The sequence below is a fragment of the Ischnura elegans genome, chromosome 1, assembly GCF_921293095.1.
Source record: "Ischnura elegans chromosome 1, ioIscEleg1.1, whole genome shotgun sequence".
Classification (NCBI taxonomy): Eukaryota; Metazoa; Arthropoda; class Insecta; order Odonata; family Coenagrionidae; genus Ischnura; species Ischnura elegans.
Window position 1 is genome coordinate 100,943,765 of NC_060246.1, and position 6,000 is coordinate 100,949,764.

Here is a 6,000-nt window from a genome sequence, read left to right on the forward strand (position 1 = left end):
ATGTCCAAGGTAAGGAGTCTAAAAGAGTACCTACTAAATAATCCCTGCAATAAAAGCGTAGAGTACTGTAACTAAGATATGAAAGCAACTACTGAATCATAACGTAACACATGTCTATACTTTTAGGGCTAAAGAAACTAAACAAAGGTGTACAAACACTTAATAGCATGTCTATTCTAAAAAATTACTTGTATATAATGCATGAAAACCATCCGGTTTCATATCATTAGCGCTTTCATAAAAGAAGGTCGTGTTATCGGAGCACACACGACTTCCTTTTCTTTAATTGCAATCGTGTGTAAATCAAGTCGCTAAAATATCTGCGAAGCATCAACCATCTGAAAGCAACGTTACTTATGATCATTATGGTATATAAATACGTCCCCAAAAATTCTTTACAGGGAAGTACTATGCACACAAAAATATTAATGATAACCTTTTCCAGTTTAAAATATGGCAGGATCTATTACTTTTTCAAGCTTCAAAACATTGGAGTAAGTTTCATGAAATTATTTCTTTTCGCAAAAAACAATATCCCTCACCGTAGCCATCAATGTAAAAAATTATGTCAATAATTTGATGAATAAAACAGGCATTTTAAAAAAACACTGATAACGAATGGAATTATACCCAAGTTCAAACTATCACCAGTCGCAAAATGAATGAAAACTACAGTTCTACATGAAAGCGACCTTGCTAACAGTCCTAAGAGAGGTAAACGTCCTTTGAAGAAAAAGGTACAGACGAAAAACATTACTTTCTCAAGTTTCTAACTGGGAACGAGGCCTTTTTTTTAGGACCGAAAATAAATCCCACCCCATTAGCGCGACCTCTATACGACTCATTACGTTGACAACACCTACCTTCACCACCTTCCGATGACCTGGCACTCACACAGCGAGGATGTAAAGCGAAAACGAAGAGCCCCCGGTTGAAACGCGTCAGTTTTGGATGTCCGCTCCCTTTCCCACGGGCTCCAACAAGTGAAGCCGCCGCTGGAAGGAACACTACACTTATAGCCGAGGTCGAGGGGCCGTCGAAAGAAGGAAGAGAATGCCCACTGGAGGAGGGATGAGGACCAAGGCAGAGAGGTGCCTCATTAAACTCTTGAAAGAATCTAAGGCCGCGCGGTAGCTAGGCCCACTGGTCGTGCAATGCCCCATGCCAACGACGTGCACGCGACGTGTTTGGGCGGGAACTGAGGAGGGAGCGAGGCATATTATTGGTCGGGAAGAAGAAAGAGAGAGAGGAGAGGCGCGGAGAATTGGAGAGGGTGACGAGGCGGGAACAGTGGCATAGGGTGCCGACTAGAGGGAATGAATGAATGAATGAATACGGGAGCGAAAACAAAATAAATATGACCTCTACGCGCCTTCCGAGCGAGCCGCCAGAGATGAGAGCGCGACAGCAACGCCTCGCCTCGAACACACCGCGAAGCACTGAGAGGGAGCATGGACGTTCCCCCGACTGGGCTTCGGAAGGAAATACGCCGGGAAGTCGGAGGGACGGCTAAGTTGCCAGGGCGCATGCGCGCTACCCCTACACACGGACACACTCACAGGGAAGGCGAAAGAGCGACCCAAACAATTCCTCGCGCTCGTACACACACTCCCGTGCACATCGTCAAAATTAGAGCGCGAAGGTCTGATGAGAGTTAGGACTCTGTTCCGCTACGCTTAAGGCCGGCTTCTGAGAAAATTTACACCAAACGAAGAGAGGGCATTCCGGAGCACGCTTCTTACCTCCTCGCTTGGCAAGCTCGGCGAGCACAATGCCCTCTTTGAAATTTATAAGTAAAAGCTTACAAGTGTTCATAAAAAAAATTGGATGGAATATTAAATTAGTTTGTTGCGACCAAAGATATTTTTAATATTAAAAATCGTTCTTGTATCCTCTGCATGAAATTCCTTCATTATTATGCTTGCGTGATATTACGTCCTATGGGCTACCGGTTTCGTTAGGGTCCAAAATCATCAGCCGCAAGAAATTTTTCTGCGTGGGCTGATGCTATCCAGAAATATTATTTTTAAGGTTCAATAAAATTTCAAGGTTTCAATAAAATCCAAGTGATTTAGTATCAAATTGATTGATGAAGCAGGAGAGAATTATCTAAGGTAGTTTAAGAAGGGTTAAGTTAATATAAAAATGGGTTAACATAAAGATATGAAGAGAGTTAAATGAAGTTAAATAGGATAGAGGATAATTGAGGGCTTCGGTAGAGCAATCCTAGGTTTATATACTTTTATCTCCTCCTGGACGCAGTGTCATCAATTTTACCACGAAAAATCGCCCGGAGGGTTTGTTTGACACTGATCGGAAATATGCCGATCGATTTTCATTAAGAGCGGCTGATTCGGAATGGTTGGCATTGCGATCGGAATTTGTGTCGGAAATTTTTGGTTCTCGATGCGAGGATTCATCTGCAGCTAGAGCTCAAGTTTCCAATAAATTATTTCAGCAATTGACATCATACTCTTCTACGCTGTGCTTTTGCCATTTAACCTTGCTTGCACACAAAATATCACTGAGAAAATAATTTACTATAACCGTTCAAGTCATATAATTGTAACCTAGTAGACCCTTGAACCAGTATGGTTTTTGTGATTTCACTCCTTTCCATTGCTCTGATGTCAAGTTTTGGTGTCTTCTCGAAGAAGCAAGCAACAACAGCAATACATTAGAAAACAAAAGCGACAAAGGTTTAACAAAAAGCAAAATGCCAAAGTTGTTCTTTATGTACCTACTCAGAAATTATGGAGAATAAAATACTTCTTTTAACTTATATGGAGAGGCATATCTCCTTCACCAAATAAATGAAAAAAAATGCTGCTATCTCAATCAGTACTCTCGTAGTTAAGTGTTTACGGAACGAGCACTGGGTTAAAAAATTACAAAAAATTAGGCTGAAAAACCTTTTTACATAATATACTAAATAGTACATAATATGTAATATGTACATAAGTAATGTACAACGTATTATAAGAGCGGTGGAGTGAAACAAAATATTTTAAAGGTTTTTAATGCAACTTATAAGTTTCCAACTGCAACTATCCATTGCTATCACGTTTTAAAATACTTTACCACTTATTTACATGTAGATATTCACTTTTAAACCTGGTTCCAGCTGACTAAATTTAATATAATAGAGACTGTGATATGCTGTAGACTGTCAATAATCTTCGATGAAAGATAATCTGTTGGCAATAGCCCTTGATTTCTTCTTTGCAACCCCTCTTTCTGATGTTGCAGATCTACCTCCGAGTTTGTTCCCCCCACTCCAATTCTCCGCCATTATGCGGTCGTATAAAATCGTTCGTAGGGGCTCTTACGAGGGAACATATGCTTGACATGGACTCGTTCGACTTTATTAGGTCATACCCAATACACCCAAGAGCGTATCGAACGGATGGGGTCGCAAAAAAGCTCTCAGACCGCATAAAAAGCGAGGCGAAGCACGGAATGATGAAGTGTATGAGCTGGAGTTGTTGATGAAGAGGGTGTGGGAAAAACTAGCGGACGGATCAAAGCCAAATGGGAATATCGTTAGGTCAGAGATGGATATGGCTGGACGATATCACGAGGTAAAATTGACTTCGTGTGGTCAAATATAATGGTAATATAGTAAATAGCTACTAACTATAAGCGATGATCTATTAATAGTTGTCATGAGAGAGAGCACATTTCACAGGAATAGTAAAAATATGAAGGCTATATTATATTTACGCATTTCTTTTGTAATACTGGTAATGGCTCACTATTCGCCCGTTCACATATCTAAGTATTTGCAGGACGTCTCTCCGGAAAAAGATTCATCTTAATTTTCATCACATAACTAACGTACTGCCTCAATTTTATACTGCAGTGAAATATTGCTATAGGCTACCTTTAAATATGCTTCTAAATGCCCAATAATGGAAATGTTACGTTGATTTTTCGTTGCAACAAGATATCATTGAATAATTACTTATACTTATGAATATTTCCATTTTACAGACAATCTCTTACATGGGATAACAAACAGCGGTAGTTTTATAAAAAAAACATCAACTCATTCTTTCAGAGTTGACATAGATACCCTTTCTTCAGATAAGATATTATTCACTAAATTCATACACAATTTTTTTCCAAGTTAATGCCCTTCGGAAAATTAGGGCTGCAAAAAATTACGTAAATCTAATTTAAATTTTCGCAAACATTTCAATATTGTTATCAGACCGAGCTAAATATATGTCAATTGACAAAAAGAAAGATAGAAAAGGATATATACCACTCACTTGGAGACCGTGCACTTGGTTGAACAGCAATAGAGCGAGATAATTTTTGTAATTCTAAAAATCCGTCATACTCTAGATAAACGCAAAACCCTCCCACAGTCATAGAACGTACTTGAAAGCCACAAGGCTCATACAAAGAGACGATTTCTCAGTGTTCCGCTCACCTCATAAGAGTTTTTTTTTTCACCGCAGTCGACAACGCCGGCCAAGCATAGCAGTTGCTGGAAGCCTACAAGGGCATATCACGCCTGAGATAACATTGGAAGTAAGGAACTCCAACCAGAGATGGACTGCGTAATTACGAGCGAATAAATAGGAATATTTTCCAACTTCATTTCCATCTCCGGCGGTTGATGGAATCTCTTAATGGCAATCGATGTGTGCTGTTTATTATTTCGCACCAAGAGTCAAAGGATCAAAGCCAGACATCGACGGTGGAAACGGTGAGGTTAGGTAGGTAGTCCCGCATTTCCTTATGATGACTGTGAACATTAATTAAAAATTCTTTTGAGGTTACCACTTACCCACTTCAAGATTTCATTAAATCATTTTAAGGCCTCACATGACTTTTTTAACACAACAAGTTTGCGATTGATGATGGGGTTGTGATTTTAGCTCTCAAATTGAGAGACAATTATATTAATTGGAGATGTTTAACGAAAAAGAGCTTGGCCAGTAACTTTTTGGAATACCTATGCTTTGAGAAAAATATTTAGACACCCAGCTTTGTGACGATTTTTCTCCCATTCATATTTTAAACATTACATTTTACTTCTTTTGTTAATTATTACCGCCATTCACCGGGGACGTTTGAATTAACGAGATACCAAATAATAACATTCATTTGAGTAGTTGACTAAATTCTGAACTAATCGATAAAATTATCATGCTCAAAAATGAAAAAAGAGTATGAATCAATTTCCAATTAACAGAATAATTAGACCACCATCCGCCGGCAAATGCCAACAAATTTCATGTATCATAAACTCTGTGGTTTTGAGTAAAATATTTTAGGCATGAAATGAATAGGTAATATGTGAAGAACCAAATGAGTTATGACATCGGACGTCTCAAAAGTTAGTTTTATTCTTCGCACACAATTCAGCGCTTATATTTCTGGACTTTACACAAACGAAAGCATTAAAGATTTTCCGTAAAAATCTCCACCATTTTAACTAGAGTCTTTTAAGCATTTCGAGCGTCTAAAACATCAACCCTGATCCATTGGACCATTAGCTTCGCACCCCTGAATTGATGATCCAGCTTTTCAAAGGAGCGTCTTCGCCAATTCCTAAGCCGCAGAGCTTAAACTGAGCCATTCAAATGACGAGGCCTTATCGGCCGATGGACCGGCGCGGAACACGTCCGTGGGTCGGGCTTAACGATTACGGCCCTCGATGACCTTTCTCATATTCAAAGGGCCAGCGTCTGCAACACCCATTATAACATCTCCCAACATGAGCGGAGAGCTGAGCCGAGGGGCTTCGCATGGACAAACCTCGAACGCCGCGTTGGGGAAGCTACGTTAGCCCTCGGTAAGCCTATGAGGCCTTCAGGACCGTGGGTACGCGAAACTCACTACCGCATTGCGACATTGATTCACCCCATCGCGAAATACGCATCACGTCACACACGTTGGACAATAGCAAAAGCGTTTAGGCCGTTGTCATGGCAGCAGGAGGGACCGCTCAGGTTCAATAACGATTGAACCATTCTGGACGTTGAC

General features: G+C 40.1%; 1 protein-coding gene across 1 annotated transcript in view; it reads right to left on the reverse strand.

The window, feature by feature from the left end:
• The window catches only part of LOC124167274, a 111,801-nt gene extending 110,338 nt beyond the window's left edge, over positions 1-1,463 (reverse strand). Inside the window, exon 1 of the mRNA XM_046545189.1 lies at positions 864-1,463. The gene's annotated coding sequence lies outside the window, so the exon portion shown is untranslated. The remainder of the gene's footprint in view (positions 1-863) is intronic.
• Between the last annotated feature and the right edge of the window lie 4,537 nt (positions 1,464-6,000).